The following is a 17,693-nucleotide window of genomic DNA, read 5'->3' on the forward strand; positions in this document are numbered from 1 at the left end:
TAGTGGGCAAAAAACTTCGAGATCGGGCTTCTAGTCGTCTATTTTGTTGATCTATGATTCGCGTTTATGTTTGCATTTTGATCAGTATGAGCCTTTTTAATTGAACACTTTTTACTACGAGATTTGATCTGCGTCTGTCTGTTTTCTGGAGCTATATTTCGTGTAGATTATTTTAGTGTATTTATTTTATTTTTTCGCACATTTTAGCGCCCGATTTTTATTCATTTTAATTCCTTTATTTTTCTTTTTTTAATCAAAATGTTGAAAGAAAAAAAATAGAGACAAGTGTATAATCATTTTATTTTTATTTGTCTTTATTAAAAAAAATATTGAATTTTATTTGAATTTAGTTTTTAACTCATTTTTGTCATCCAAGAATATATAGAGAGTATTATGGGCATTAATGTAAAAATGGAACCCTAGACTCATACTATATATACTTAATATATTGTGGCTAGTGAGGAAGAGAAAACTCGTAAAGCAAAAACTCATACCAACGACGCATAGATCTCTCACAATTACAATGAAAATAAAAAAGATAAAAAAAAAGAAAGAGATGAAGCTCAAACATAACTCAGAGATAACTTTTTTTCATCTTCATGTAGACATTCATCAATTCCCTATATCCTCTTTCAACTCTCCACCCAAATAAAAAAGACATTCCATTTTTTTTCCCTTCATTTTAATACTGCATTTCCAAATACAAAGATCTCACATTTGGTATCCCTCTCTCTCTCTCTCTCTCTCACACACACACACACACAACATGAATAAGAGAAAAAGAAAGTGAGAAATAACATAACATGAAAAACTCTTATCCACAACAACCTTGAACCTCCTTCACGTTACCAAATGTACACCATTAATAAAATCCTCACATTTCACTCTCTTACCATAAATGAATACACACATGAGGCATCTCTCTCTCTCTCTCTCTCTCTCTCTCTCTCTCTCTCTATATATATATATATATATATATATATATATATATATATATATATATATATATATATATATATATATATATATATATATATATATATATATATATATATATATATATATATATATATCTTAGCCACAGATGAAGAGGAGCCGCTGGCAACCTCATTTAATCATCTCACCAAATAGAAAAAGTTCAAAAAACAAGAATAACAAAAACAAAAAAGAGAAGAAAGGGAAACACAACATTCCAACAAATTTAAAAAGTTCTCATTTAGTGAGTGAAACACAACTTTCCAACAAACATTGTTCCAGTTACGCTTTACTAAATAAAAACTCTGATCAACACCTCAAACTCTGGCCCCCACCTTTCCCTCTAGTTTTCTGGCAGTAACACCATCGGAGCCTCCACAACTACGACAACAAGTTTCATTGCAGCAACTGTGTGTGATTAGTTTGGTAACATTTGATTTTGATTCTTTTTTTAGTTCTCTTTTATTTTAAGTTTGATTTTTGTTTAATGCTTATTCTATGTTGTTGTGTTGCTGCTGGTTTTCTTTCATTTTGATGTCATTATGCTTTGTAACACTGTTGTATTAATGTTATAATCGAGACTATTTGCGTAATGTTTGCTTATTTTCACTGCGGAGAAATTGTGTCGATTCAATCTGCAGGTTTGACATGTTTTGTATGTCGTAATGTTGTTGTAGTTTTTTTTCCTTTTAGCATACTCATGTAAATATTCAGTTGTGAGTGGTTGTTTATTGTCCATCGTTGTTTCTAAATCGGATCTGAAAAATCATGCATATTCAAGTTAATTTTGTTCGTCAATATTAATTTAAGCATGTATATTTCGATTGTAATGACTGCACTTGTGTTAGCAATTTGCTGGTTATTTTGAATTTTACTTGCGTGCAACATTTTCAATTTGGTTATCGTCACGTTTTATTTAGTTTCATATGCGCTTTTGATGGTTTGGCATAGCGACAATTTTCAGTTTTCTTTTCGGCACTTTGCATTTTCAACATGTGACTTTTCCTTTTGCGATGTTACGTTTTGTTGTGTTTTGATTAATTTGCGATGACCGGCTTATGCGTTATCAATTTATGATTCGATTTATGTTGACATACAACGATTCAATTTTCGTTACATTTAATTTGAATTTAAATTATGCATTTAGAAGCTCTGCATCGCACGTATTCATGTTACGTGACATCGATTTGTGTCCTCGCGTTGTGATATCTTGATAAGTGAATGCTTCAGTTTTGTTTACTTTTTCGATTCAATTGGATGGTTGCATGCTGTAATTATTTTTGTATGCGCTTCTATCCTCTTACTCTGTTGTGTTCTATGTGTAATTTGCAATTCGATTTGTTGTGACTATGCTGTAATTATTTTTGTATGCGCTTCTATCCCCGAGTATTAGACCAAATTCGTAATAGCTTGCAAGTCTAAAACACATATTATTTTTTGCAATAAAATGGATTAAAAAGGATGATTTGTGTTTAATGTGCAGTCATAGTCTCGAATATTTGAATCCAAGTCATAATAGCTTACAAGTCCGAGTATTTGTCTTCCGCTTAAAACACTTGTAAATATTCCAAACTTTTTCATAAGAAAAACCCTAAAAAAACAAGAACCCTAAGTTGACACTATATAACTTAACTTATGGTCTTTTGTGGAGGAGGTTGGAGAGTGGAAAGAGAGCACTTAGAGAGACTTAGAAAACCAAAAAAAAAAAAAACACCACCATTTTCACTAGTCTTCATCTTCTCCAACCTCACATCAACCACCACTTTTCACAAAAAAAAACTCTAACCACCACTTTCACTACACAAAAACCTCCACCACTTGCATCTTCAACCTCACACCATCTTCTTTTTCTTGAAAAAAAAGTATGTAAGTGTTTATTACTCATTAAAATACATATGTTAGCGTGTTGTTAGTTTTATTGTAAGATTTTATGATATTTTTGTTGTAAAGTTGATGTAATATTTAGTGATGTTGATATAGTTGTGATGTTGTGATAACATTATTGTTTTTTGTTTTACATCTTGTTTTTTTATTTTTGGACAATTGGGCTAAAAAGACCATTGACTCTTAAGAAAACTAAATTACACCTTTGTTTTAGGAATTACACCCCTCCTTTTAATTAATTAATTTCTTTATCATTTTTTTCACTTTCTAACTATTTTTATTTTATTTTAAAAATATTTTTGACACTCATAAATAAATATGGTTGAAAAAGTAATAATCAGATGTACACCCTTTTATTCCCCGAATAATCGAACATGGGACGTACGTTTCGTTTTAATTCGAGAGTTTGTCTTCCATAAAAAAGACATAAAGATAATAGCGTTTAAATTTCGTAGTTATAGTCGGTCAAAAAAGGGATAATCGAGTGCACACCTGTTTGGTTCCCTAAATAATCAGACATCATGTGTTCACCTCGTTCTAGCCGAGCATTCGTCTTCCATATACTAATAGCGATCTTTAAATATTTTCCAATGATAAAAGATCAGATTAAAAAGGGAATAATTGGGTGCACATCCTTGTATCCTCTTCACAATGACTTAAGAAAAAAATGCGTTTTAACTATTAGAAAAAATGAATTAAGAAAAAGGTGACAAGTTATCTACCAATCATAAATTGTTATTTGTCAGTCTTTTTTTCTTTCTATACACGTGTAATTTTTTCCCCTCTTCATAATTCGTTCCTTTCAAACAAAATTATATTTGAGAAATTCATACCTTGCCCACACTTCCTCATCCTCTTTCCATTGAAAAGGATTATAGTGATTCTGAACAGTAGAAATCAAAGCTTCGAGTTTGTAAGTAATTCATAATCTTGTTTTCTCTCTTCGTTTCTTATATTTCACTTATCTCTATTTCTCGGAAAAAAAGTTGAGATGGCGTGTGGCAACAAACCCATTAGAAAATAAATTTCATTTATTGTGTACCCCTTTACCTCTAAAGCAAAATTCTTCTTATTGGTATTCAACAGTTTCATCTTAGAACTCAAAAAGGATAGACATCAATATTTTCGATTTCAACAGTTTCGTCTTAACACTCAAAGGAAGGACGAACACCATCGTTGTCGATTTCAGGAAAAGGCTAGGTAAGGGATAAAATCTATTTTATTCATTTTACATTAAATACATAATTGATCAAATTTAGTGTGATCGCCCTTGAAACTTTTATGCAACTATACTGATTATGATTTTCCTAAATTCTAAAATCATATGTATTGATGATATTCAAGTTTAAGATCTTATTAAAACAAATATAATTGTGTGCGTAAGTAATACTATCAAAAACTAAAATTTGTATAAGGTAATATTTTTTTTCTATAAACTCATTGTAAAAAATTCATATGTGATTTTACACTATAATACTTTATAAGATTCTACTCTCAGATTTCCAGTTACTCTTTCTCCCTAGGATCATATCTTCAACACAATCTCAATGATTTGTCTTATTGATAATTGGTGGTTTAATTGATTCAATGTGTGATTCAGTGTTAGAGATGAGGTTATGATGAATGTAATTTTTAGGTTAAAGTGTTAGTAGTTAGTTCCACATCAAGTTTGAATGTATAAAAAATTGGATATACAGGAGAATTGACTTATATATCCAATACCTTAAGATTTGGGATAGAGGTGTGGTGTCTTCCTCTTTTATAATTTGGGAACATTGATCTGCTATTTTTTCTCTTTGCTTTCCCATACTTAATGTGGTATCCTCCTACAAAATTGGGATACTTATACCTATAGGAGAGATTGTTTAGTTCAAGTGTGAGGATCTAAGTACCATACTGTCTATGAATGGGAAAAAGATAGGATATCTAAGAAAGGTGATGCATATACTGTTTATGAATAATTTGTGTTATAGTATGTATAAACACACATTCAAGGGGGAATTCTTAATTTCGAGTGTGGTTGTTTAATTCATATTAACAATGAATGGATAAAATATGAGATATATAATCGAGTAGACTCATATACCTAATGCCTTAAGATTTTGAATGAAGATACAGATAAAGCAGTATAATGTTGTTTCTTTAGTCCTTATGACACTACAATATTTGAGGGACTAAATTCCATTAGTTTACATATTATACCGATTAAATTCAATATAAATGAATTATGCAAGATCTACAACAAAAGATCAGAGACCAAAAAAAATAAGTGACATATATTTTGTAAGGACTAAAAAATTGTTTACTGACAAGGATCAAAAGGCATGTGTAAAACAACTATATATGTTCTACCTCATTGAGCATATTGAAATAAATCCAGTTAACATTTTTTTACTTATTATTGTTTTTTCATCAATAATGCAAGAATCACTTCAAGGAAGAATAGCCATGGACCAACAACGTGTCGAAGGAGAAGTGGATAATGATAGTATAATTTTGACTTTTCGGTGGAATGCTACCAGGCGTGTCTATGAAATGTATCGTCATAGGAGAGGTGACAACAACCAACCACCTTTTCTTAATGAGGATTGGGACATGCGCATTTATACTCAAAATGACCACATGATTTTTCGTGAAAATTCCAACAATCGAAGGGTAAGAAGAATTAGGATTGGCGAAGGAGAATCAGGCTCTGGAAACAGCATTACTTGCACCATATGTCTTGAGAATTTCCTGTTGGGTTAGAAGTGATTCAATTGCCTAGACCTTGTTGTCATATGTATCATCAAGATTGTATAATAAGGTGGCTCCGCAGCTCTAACACATGCCCATTGTGTCGTAGGCCTGTTTCTTAAGGTTTTCCCTGTTCATCTATAAACTTCTTATACCTATTTTAATTTATGCCAAAATGATTTGGGTCACTATTAGAAACTTTGTTTATGTTAATATTGTCCATGTATGTTTAACTATTGGAAATATTTATTAGCTCTATGAAATAAATTGTTGCTTTTATTTTGTATCTGAATTATGGCATCGAAAATAGTGTTAGATATATGTTATCTACTCAAGATATGTGATTATCAGTTTTAATGGATTTGTAAATTGAGGATTATTCAAAGCGATTAGTATGCCAACTAATTTCATTTGTTGATTGAAAAAACATTGAGAAAGCTCTCAGAAAAGTTATCTTTAAAGTTAGATTTAGATTTCAAGAGTTCTTACCAATGAAAAACCAATATAAATTCTTTTTGGAAACCATGTGCATGACAAATCAAAATAACACTGTAATTTTGTTAAAACTCTGCTATATAACTTTCTCAATTCAAAAACTATAGTTTTTGGTCTGGATTTGTCAAATATATGGAATAATTGAAACTTTGCATAAGTATATACCGTTGAGAATCTGCTATATAATCCCTAGACAGTCCAAGTATGTGTCAGGTGGGGCAATGAAGTTAATTCACTATCTCAAAAATGTGGACAGTCTACAAACTATGGCATAACGTTTTTGTGACATTATGATTTTGAACTTAGAATTTTTTTTCCTAAAATTGTATTTCGCAAGCAATTTCGTGCACAACATCATCCAAAAGATCCTAAATAGGAACTACATTGTAGAGTGAAATATTACAAGATTTATGGAAAAAGATGACTGTAAAATAACATTCTCTTTTTGGTTTTTCTAAACCTATTTTTTAATTGGATTAATACCATTTTTCATGTATCTTGTATTTGAGTTTGTTTTATTATAATTGTTTTAAAAAAAACCATTTACATTCTTAAACTTTTCAAAATGTATTGTATTTTTTCTTTCCATTCAAGTGTAATTAACACCATCAATTTTCCCTGACCGGTAACGTTCAACTTCGTGATCAATTTAGAGATGAATAAATTGATCACTAAAAGATGACTTCTAGATTTTTAATATCTTCTTCATTTGATTCGTCAAATTTTAAAAAGAATTAAATACCTAAGAAAATTGCCTAATTTGAACTCGTAAATATTTCATAGTGACCCACCTTAGACTAACCTAAATCTCCATTTTATAGTGACCCATCTCACACACATTTAATCTCCTCTTACTCTCTAAATCCTCTTAATTCTTGATTTTGGATTCCTTCCAACTCGCCCTAACCCAAATCTCTATTTTAACCCTCTCTAGAATCTCTTCTTCACAACCACATCAATGTGACTCTTCAACAATTATGTTAATTTAGATCCATCAATAAACATCATGTGCGTTAATAGTCATTTCTTCTATAGGTGATGTTTAGTATTATTATTCGTTGTTTCTTATTGATCCGGAATCAACACAATCCAGTTATTGTTTGAAGCACAAAAGTTTCTTTGAAATTATATTTAATAGTCCTAGATTATGGGAAAATTATTGAGTTATATATGGACGACACCTCAAAGAAAAATGTGTTGAATGGGTTTTCGATGTTCGATGATAAATTTGCTGATTTTGGGTTTGTTGAATGGGTTTTCTAGGGCTGAATAAAAATGAGTTTTAGGGTGTGTTGAAATTATTAGAAGATATTGATAGTGTTTTGTGAATGAATTTTGATTTATATCAATAAATCATTAAGTGAGGTCATAAGTTCTTATAGATTGATTGATTGTGTAAATTGATTGGTATGTTTTTAGTTAATTTATCTCTGTGTGTGTGTGTGTGTGTGTGTCTGTGTCTGTGTGTGTGTGTGTGTGTGTGTGTGTAGGTGTGTGGGTGTATGTGTTTGTGTGTGTGTGTGTGTGAGTGTGTGTGTGCGCGCGTGGGTGTGGGTGTGTGTGTGCGCATGCGTGCGTGTGTGTGTGGGGGGGTGTGGGTGTGTGGGTGGGTGTTTTGTGTGTGTGTGTGTGTGTGTGTGTGTGTGTGTGCGCGCGTGGGTGTGGGTGTGCGCGTGTGTGTGTGGGTGTGCGTGCGTGAGTGTGTGTGTGTGTGTGTGTGTGTGTGTGTGTGCGTGCGTGCGTGCGCGTGCATGCGTGAGAGAGAGAGAGAAATATTCACAAAAAATAGGAGATAAGGAATAAAAAATAACTAGAGGTACCCTATTAACATTAAAAACCAAACTCACGACAGAAATAAAAGAAAACAACCCAATAAAGGATTATAATAACTTATAAAGTAAATATATCTTGGACAAAATTGTACCAACAACAACAAGGCGAAAATCCCTAAGACATGGTGAAAAGACTAAAAGCAACCAACACAAAGGTCTAGAGACTAGAACCAGTCGGAGGCCAAAATTTGTAAGAAAACTGAAAAATAACTTCTCCAGTAAAAAAAAAACAAAACTCCATAATCCTGGAAATCATACCCTTAAGCAACTATTTTTGTATGCTTATGATGGATTCTATTAGACCCTCATAGAAATTGAAAGAGGAATCTGAAGTATTACCAAGATATCACTTCCAAGAGGAAAAGATAATCATATCTATCATTTCTTCCATAATCATTATCTTACTTGAGAAAATGAGACCATTTTAGGATTTTTATATGTTATAAACCATAGATTGTCATTCCAAAATCTAACTATCTTTAACCCTAGAACTACCTCTTAGTGACCTAAAATTCTAAAACGTGTCTAACTCCCCAGTTAACACCAAGACCCACCCTAACCACCTAAAATATTTATACCATAAATTAATTTCTAACTCATATATTACAAAAAGATAAGTAGTAGTCTCCATAATTTCTTGAAAAAAGGATACATGAGATTCTAATCAAGTCCACAAAACATCTAAAAAACTTATCCCTTGTGGGAACCTAATCCTAAAGTATTTTGCAAGACAATCACCTTCAAGATTGCCAAAATCTTCTAAATTTGAGGCAGTGTCACCCATCATCATCTGAGAAATCTTGAGTCTAGAACTTGATACCATTTAGAAACGTATATGATAATTTACCAAAACAAAATCACATCCTTACCGTGATGCCACCTCCAAGTATCCCCATCATGACGTATGGTGTAACACTAAATGTTCGAGAAAAGTTTTATCACAAACTCATGTTCCCATACAAACAAACCCATCTTCCATCTAAAATACCAAATCCATACATCTCCCTCCCAATGACCCATATTACCCCACCATTTGATCATGTCACACTAAGATCTAATACAGCCTATAGAACTCAAATCTCAAGGGAACTTGTCTTGATTAATGATCTTCCTTAAAAGAAGTAAGTAATTCAATATCCATGTTCCTCTAAATGCCATCTAAAATCTCATCAAAAGAAGCATCAAGATTTAAGTCAAGTTAAAATATTCATTTCCAATAAGGAGAGATCCCTTTAAAGCATTTCAATGTACCCCCTATAATGTAGGAGGTAACTTAAGACCCATACACCACAAAGAGAAGGACACACCAAAATCCAAATCCCTCCAAGGATATCCTCCATTACTATTTACCCGACAGAGACAAGTTAACAAGGTGAAGATGATTAACACCTAGCCCTCTGGAAATTAGGTTTATAGGTATCATACCATCAAACCCCAAATGAACCTCATCTGCAACCTCATAGTCATCTTCAAATCCCTAACTAATATATTTTCCTCCGTGAAATTAGTATTTTAGAGACAAAGGTTAAAATAGGCTCCCAAGTTGGCAGTTTACGAATATCAACTCCAACTAAAAGTTTGGAGTACTTAAAAAGAAGATGTTCATGTTTGTGATGTAAAAAAACCTTCAGCTATAATCATAAAATTATGAGGAACATTTATCCCGATGAGGGTAATTTTAAATCAATTTATCTGAATATAAAATGCTAACTCAAATCCTCCTTGGGATGGTTTTAAAAACTCAATTGATTAGGATGTCATCTACATACTGTAAATGTGACGCCATTGGGTTCGAAGATCCATACTTAAACCCCGAGAAAAGATCAAGGTTTAATGCCTTACGAAATAAATACTTAAGCCTTCCACAACTAAAAGAGTCAAGAAAGAGGAAAAATAGTTTCCTTATTTAAGCCCCTTTTTAATATTATTGTATTGATTTTCACTATCATTAACTAGGATGGCAAGGTTTTTGGAGATCTTGTATGCACATATCCATGCACACCAACACTAACATATAGTAATATCCAACTGACGTAACCTCTAGGATTTTCAAAACCCAATTTTAAGATAAGACAGTCTTTCTTAGTCTTCTCTACCAAATCCACAAGCTCATTTACTATGACACCACCATCAAAAATTGTCCACCTTTTATAAAATTTAACTCATTGAGTGAGATAGTTTTAGCCATAACTGATGCCATATTGGTCACTAAGCACTTAACCATTATTTTATAAATGGATAAGATGAGGATATTTCTATACAAATCCCTAATTTAGGTATAGAGTTTATTTTCAAGATAAAAGAGATGAAGTAAGACGAGTAACTACAAGGAAAACTAGCTAATCAAATATGATCCCCAGATCCCTCATATGAAGATGTCAAAAGCTTTAGAAAAAAGAAAGCCTAAATACATCTCCACCCAACTCTTGTTAACATCATAATGAGATACAATCAAGTTAATCTCAGTAAGGAGTAACTCCATGAATATTGCAAATTTTAATTCTAGGAAAATAATACATAACACCACATCATCCAAAGCAGGTCACTAAAAGATGTTTCCGAAAACTAGTTAGTTAAAAACCTAACCATCTCTTGTTTGACATGATTAACCTTCTCAACCTAATCCTCCCAACACGAATGACCAAAATATAATTTCTCATCCTCTTTTTTTATAGACATGAAAATAACATGTGTTGGCATCTCATAAATAAGCCACTTAGCCTTAGAACTTTGGATATCTTAGGAGTCTCTAGATTTAAATATGGTACAAAAATCTATAAGAACCACACTCCTAATGATGACATATTCTTTAAAAGCGTGTACTTTTCCATTTTACTATATATTACTTTAATATTTTCAAAAAATTCTCGAATCTTTAATTGTCCTTATTTGAAGACTATCTATGTCCCAAATTTTACGTCCACCTTTAAACATTTTAAGTTTTTCCTTGAGCATAAAATCCTTAAAACCAAAAAAGGGGGAGGTGTCCCAATATTTACTAGCAACCTCTGTTAGGGCGTTATTATCAAGCAAGTTATTGTTGAATCTAAAGATCTTGGAGCCCTAAATCTAATCAGAATAGTGCAACACCATATGTCTGTTATCACATATATCCCTCTTTCAATATGTGGGTCGTTGGCCAAGAAACTGAAATTCCATGAAATATCACATTTTGGATGATTGGTTACTTTGAGATATGGATGAATTTTCAAAGTTTGTTGATAGTGTGATGGGAATATTTATGTAAAAGAGTTTAGGTCATGGGGGAGTTCCTATTGAACGGAAATAAACAAGGATGAGCTCTAACATCGAGCAATGTTTTTGTAAGGTTGTATATGGAGACTTCATAGCGATTGGGAAAGTGTGTATGTCATCTAGATTTTCCCGCTATATTGAAGATACAACAATTTTTTTGGAGACTAAACGCCCGTACAAGCCATCTCTCCCCATTCTGACCACCTGGCTCTCTAAAGCTCCCTTGGTTGTTGCAGTTTATACTATACTTAGGTGTATTAAATTGTTTTGAAAAGTAACAATTTTAATTAAATGAGAATGCCTTGATTATAAATTTGGAGAATAAGTCAATGGAAAAATGGTAAGTTTACAAGGGAGGTATTTAAATACTAGGGACCATTTTCCTTCATCTTTTAATCACATTATCTATCACTACAAATATCAGAAATTGGATAGGCTAGAGAGGAAGAGAAAACTGAATATTGACAATGGAAGGAGGAAAAGTTCATTAAGCTCCCACTCCAATGTTGCATGTGAGTATTTGTTGGATTCTTGAAACAGTCTAGTCAATCTCTCCACTTCATTTCATCAATTTCATAATCATTCACTCCTTTAGGTGAGTTCTAGTAGGTTTTAATTTAAGGAAAATTAGTCTTGTGAAATGTATGAGGGTCTTGGGATTAATTTCTTGACAAATTCATGTTGTGTGTACATGTATATTTAGTTAACATGAAGAATTATGGTGTGATACTTGTGAACCCTTGCATGTGATGTTTCTATTATGATCTTAACATTACTACATGATAAAATGAGTTTGCGTATGTTGAATCATGTTCTGGTGTGTTTGGCTAATGTTAAAGTATTCATTTTTGAGAAAGTTAGAGAATGCAACCGATTTGAATAAAAGTGCAACTGGTTGACAAATAAATTTTGTCCCAGACTGCAATCGGTTGATACATTGCGCTAACCGGTTACACCCCTTCAGAATTGTTGAGCAGAATGAGAATTTGGGAGTGTGTAACTAGTTGACTTATTAAGCTAACCGATTACACCTGGGAGGATATAACCAAAATGCAAGCGGTTATGTTATTAAGGGAACCAATTAAATTTGTGAGAAATTGCTTTTCATCATAGGGATAAACCCTGGGATTGAGACTAAATGGTAGAAATAGGTTTTCTTTCGTACGTAATGAAAAATGGAACTTAATGATGAGTAATAACCCTAGTTTGAGCAAGCTATTGTACATTGTAACCTTTAAACACGATGACACCCTCTTTGTTGTGTAATCCAAACGTTGCATTCTGAGTGAATCATATAATAGGCTAGTAGTGAGGTTGCACATGTCGGGGCCTATGGTTAGTTACTGATAGTGGAAAATTGAGAAGTGTCCAAGAATCGAGTTCAAACTACAGAGAGTCATGACAGGAAATGACATTGTTGTTGAGAAACCACCGTAGGAAGGTCATTCGGAAAGTCCTATTGGCATGGAACCACCATTGAAAGGTCATTTTGAAAGTCCTATTGGTGAGGAACCACCGCGGGGAGGTCATTTCGAAAGTCCTATTAGTGAGGAACCACCGCGAGGAGGTCATTCTGAAAGTCCTATTGGCGATGAGCCACCGCGAGGAGGTCATTCTGAAAGTCCTATTAGTGAGGAATCACCATGAGGAGGTCGTTCCAAAATTCTTGTTGGTGAGGAACCATTGTGAGAAGGTTGTTATGAAAGTCCTATTGGTGAGGAATCACCATGAGGAGATCGTTTTAAAAGTCCTATTGGTGAAGAACAACTGTGATAAGGTCTTTTGAAAGTACAATTGGTGAGTAATTGTCATACCCCAAATCTTCCCTTAAATCAATAAATTGATGCATTCACATAGCATTTGAATCATTTGTATATCATCTCATGCATTTCTTTCAGCATAATGCTTAAAAATTCTACCAGAATAAAATTTTGATTTGATAAACAGGCCGGTTGAATCGATTTTCAATTGTGCATAAAATTAGTGGGAAAAAACTCCGAGATCGGGCTTCTAGTTGTCTATTTTATTGATCTACGGTTCGTGTTGTTTAGCCAGCTGTGCTCGTTTACTTTTTTTGATCCCGTTTATGTTTGCATTTTGATCAGTCTGAGCCTTTTTAACTAAACGCTTTTTACTGCGAGACTTGATCCGCGCCTGTCTATTTTCTGGAGCTATATTTCATGTTGATTGTTTTAGTGTATTTATTATATTTATTCACGCATTTTAGCGCCCAATTTTTATTCATTTTAATTCCTTTTATTTCTGTTTTTTTATCAAAATGTTGAAAGAAAAAAATAGAGACAAGTGTATAATCATTTTATTTTTATTTGTCTTTATTAAAAAACATATTGAATTTTATTTGAATTTAGTTTTTAACTCATTTTTGTCATCCAAGAATATGTAGAGGGTATTATTGGCATTAATGAAAAAATGGAACCCTAGACTCATACTATATATACATAATATATTGTGGCTAGTGAGGGAAAGAAAACTCATAAAACAAAAACTAACACCAATGACGCATAGATCTCTCATAATTCCAATGAAAATAAAAAAGATAAAAAAAAAGAGATGAAGCTCAAATGTACCTCAGAGATAACTTTTTTTCATTTTCATGTAGACACTCATCAATTTCCTATATCCTCTTTCAACTCTCCACCCAAATAAAAAAGACATTCCATTTTTTTTTCTTTTTCATTTTAATACTCCATTTTCATATACAAACATCTCACATTTGGTCTCTCTCTCTCTCTCTCTCTCTCTCTCTCAACAACCTTGAACCTCCTTCACATTACCAAATGTACATCATTAATAAAATCCTCATATTTCACTCTCTTACCAGAAATGAATACACACATGAGGCATCTCTCTCTCTCTCTCTCTCTCTCTCTCTCTCTCTCTCTCTCTCTCTCTCTATTTATCTACCCCTCTCTCTATCTCAGCCACAGGTGAAGAGGAGCCACCGAGAACCTCATTTAATTTTCTCACCAAATTGAAAAAAGTTCAAAAAAAAAGAATAATAGAAACAAAAAAGAGAAGAAATGGACTTCTTATTTAGTGAGTGAAACACAACATTCCAACGAACATTGTTCCGGTTACGCTATACTGAATAACAACTCTGACCAACACCTCAAACTCTGGCCCCCATATTTCACTCTCATTTTTTGACAGCAAAACCATCGGAGCCTCCACGACTACGACAACAAGTTTCCTTGCAACAACTGTGTGTGATTAGTTAACATTTGATTTTGATTCTTTTTTTAGTTCTATTTTATTTGAAGTTTGATTTTAGTTCAATGCTTATTCTATATTGTTGTGTTGCTGCTGGTTTGCTTTCATTTTGATGTCATTATACTTTGTAACACTTCTATAATAATGTTATAATCGAGACTATTTGCGTGATGTTTGCTTATTTTCACTACGGAGTGTAACACCCCAATTTTAACCCTAAGATCCCTCATGCAATTTCATCATATGCATTAGCAATGAGATCGTACCTTAGCATCCTCCTTACCCCTCTTTGATTGGGTTTGTTTTGGGAGATATCACCAAGCACTATGTGATTGTATCATACTTGTATCTTATCATTTTTACTAACCAAAATACCAAAAATATGTCTTTGTATTTGCCTAACTCTTTTGTAGGTAGAGCATGATCACCATTGATCTATCAAGTTCATATCTAGGATTTGAGACCCTCATGACAAACAACACAACCATGAATTGATCCAAGAATGGTTATTAGCATCATATATGGGTTCCATTGATCTCTACATGTCATATTGATCAAGTTTTCTTCAAGAGTTTAAGGGTGATTTGCCTTGGAAACCCTAGTTTGTCTGGGTATCTTGAGTAACTTCTCCAACAAGCTATCTCACTAATTGATCAAATTTTTCAAGGGATACTTCAAAGTTCATCATCTTATGCATATATGATCTACCATGAGCCAAGAAAGTCAGAGAATTGAAGGTTAGCAAGTTGGTTGATGGTGGTTGGCCAGATGAATTCATCTGATCAAAACCGGGTCTCCCTAGACCCTATCTCCTACAATTTTCACCATATGAAAATGATTCCAAGACAAAAGTTACTTTAAGTGACATTCTAAACAACTTTCATGTTGAGACCTAGACCTAGTTTTCTTGGAAAAACATCTTCTATGTTGAAACATTATAGGTCATTTTGTCTAAACCCTAATTTGAAAGTCAACTTCCCAAGGCCATAACTTGCTCAATTGTTATGAGATGAAAGATTTCCAAGTTTCACAATCAAATTCAAGATGTCTAATTCAAACTTTTATGTTTGGAGTGGAATCAAATTTAACTTTTATGAGCATGTGATATGAGGATACATTATAGGTCATTTTTGACCTATACCATTGAACAAGTAATTTTTCCAAACTTCAAAAATGTATAACTCTATCATTCTAAATCCAAATGACAAGAAATTGTTGACCATTTTGAAGGTATTTGAAAAAGATACAACTTTTATGAAGACACTTTTCTCATTTGAAGCACACATAAAAAGTTAAGTAAGATGGAATATTGAGATATATGACTTTACACTTAGAAACTTTTTCAACATGTTGAAATTTCCAAACTTCCACCTCAAAATTCACCATGATCCATGCTCCAAATGAAAAAGTTTTCAACATCAAACTTGTTCCTATTGATCCAAGATTTCCAAAGAACTCAAGTTCATGCATTTTGGATGAGGTTTGCTAGGGCCGCGCATGACTTTTACAGAGCTGAATCATTGGAGGAAATCAAATGTACAAACTTCATTTCACATTGCCTTGCCAATCAAGCTTCATTCAGACTTCAACATGATTGATCTTGGACCTTAATGCGTTGCCTTATGGGCCTATACATGCCCATGCGCTCGTGCCATTCACATTGCTAAATTTGGTCAAAGACTCAAGTGTGCAAATATCACTCCCTCATGCTATAAATACATGACCTTTGTGCTCAACTCAAAGCTTTGCCCCCCAATTCAAACCCTCCCATTCTAAAGGAAAACCTGAGAATTTTCCATTTGAATTGAGTTAGAATCTCAACTGTTGGAGATTCAAAAACTCCAGGATCCAAAGCCTTGCACCCTTGCTAATCACTTCCTACAAGCTTCTAAAGTATGATCAGATCGTGTTTGAAGCAAGCAACATCAAGTTCTGTACAGCATTGAAGGTGATTTTCAGAAAACTTCATCTATTCGATTCTCACTCAATTCTCATCGATTCTCTTGGATCTTTGGTTGTCTGAAGTCCTACCAATGTAGGTAAGAAGATTGAGTTGCTTAGAGGTCAAATCGAAGCAACTCATTTGACACACCTCAAAATTAAACTCCTAATATCTTTCTACATATGTGGAGTTAGTTAAAATTGAGGTCAGATTCTTGCTTTACGCCATTTTTTCTTTCAGATCATGTCCTCCTTTTTCATTTATGTGATGGGGATGACTGAACTAGTCCGGTGAACCTCGCTTGAGAAGGTGACCGGAGTTTCAGCGCTGGTGGTGTGCTGGACAGGTTCTGAGCCAAATGATCAATTCAAAATGTTTTAATCTCACACGTTGGTTTTGATTACCATCCCTGTGGCGCATTGACTTAAGTCCATGGTGGAAAGCGCGTTGATGACCACTTGATCTGCCACCTCAATTAATGAGGGAGATCAAGTGGTCCACGTTTTTTTTGATTTTTTGATTTTAATTTTTATTCCTTTGATTTTCATTAATTCATATTAATTTTAATATTGATCCAAAAAATATGAGAGTTTCACCAAAAAAATTCAAATAATTTCCTCTTTCGTATTTTGAATTAAAATTATTTTTTGGATCATTATTAATATTTTTTCATGTTTTAATTGATTTTGTGATTCTTTTTAATTGTTTAATTATACTTTTAAGTCTTTAAAAATTCTAAAAAAAATTCTCCAAGGTCCTTTGACCTTGTTTGACCTATGATAAATCTCATGGCCATTTCTTTGGTGTTTTGATGAGGTTTTAGGAATTTGACAAACCATATTTAATTTAAATATATTATTTTAGTATTTTTAATTTGAATAAATGCCAAGTAATTGTGTTGACCTATTGTGATGACTTGTATAAGTTTGACTCTTGTTGTTGGGCCTTGGTCAAGGTTGATTTGACTTTGTCAAGTTAATATCATTGGATTTAGGGGATTAATGGAATGTACATTCCATCTCCCAAAATGAATGGATGATATTAATTTGGTAAAAGTCCTCCTTTGACCAATTTGTGTTTTGATCCATTCCCCTCCCTCTTCATCTAATTCCCCTTCTTTATGCATTCATCTCATTTGGCCTATGATATCTCTAAGTCCTAAGGCTAGTTGATTGCAAAATCAACATAAGTATGGATGAGATTAGGCCACCTCTTTTGCATATTCTTTTTGTGTGTGGTATGTTTCATGAGCATAGTACATTATACTATGTCTCTAACATGCATTAACACCAAAATTCTATTGCTCGGCCTTAAATAGTTATGACTTCTATAATAAGTCCAATTAC

General features: G+C 33.0%; 1 long non-coding RNA gene across 3 annotated transcripts in view; it reads left to right on the forward strand.

Moving 5' to 3' along the window:
* LOC127105195 (uncharacterized) overlaps positions 1 to 17,693 on the forward strand; it is a 92,232-nt gene that overhangs the window by 38,061 nt on the left and 36,478 nt on the right. Inside the window, exons 1-3 of one of the 3 annotated variants that reach the window (XR_007794920.1) lie at positions 3,656 to 3,772; positions 3,946 to 4,059; positions 5,285 to 5,875. This is a non-coding gene — a long non-coding RNA (uncharacterized LOC127105195). Of the gene's footprint in view, positions 1 to 3,655; positions 3,773 to 3,945; positions 4,060 to 5,284; positions 5,877 to 17,693 lie in introns of those variants that run through there. The other 2 variants (XR_007794921.1, XR_007794919.1) reach the window with 2 other exon arrangements.

Source organism: Lathyrus oleraceus, chromosome 7 (genome assembly GCF_024323335.1).
Source record: "Lathyrus oleraceus cultivar Zhongwan6 chromosome 7, CAAS_Psat_ZW6_1.0, whole genome shotgun sequence".
Taxonomy (NCBI): Eukaryota; Viridiplantae; Streptophyta; class Magnoliopsida; order Fabales; family Fabaceae; genus Lathyrus; species Lathyrus oleraceus.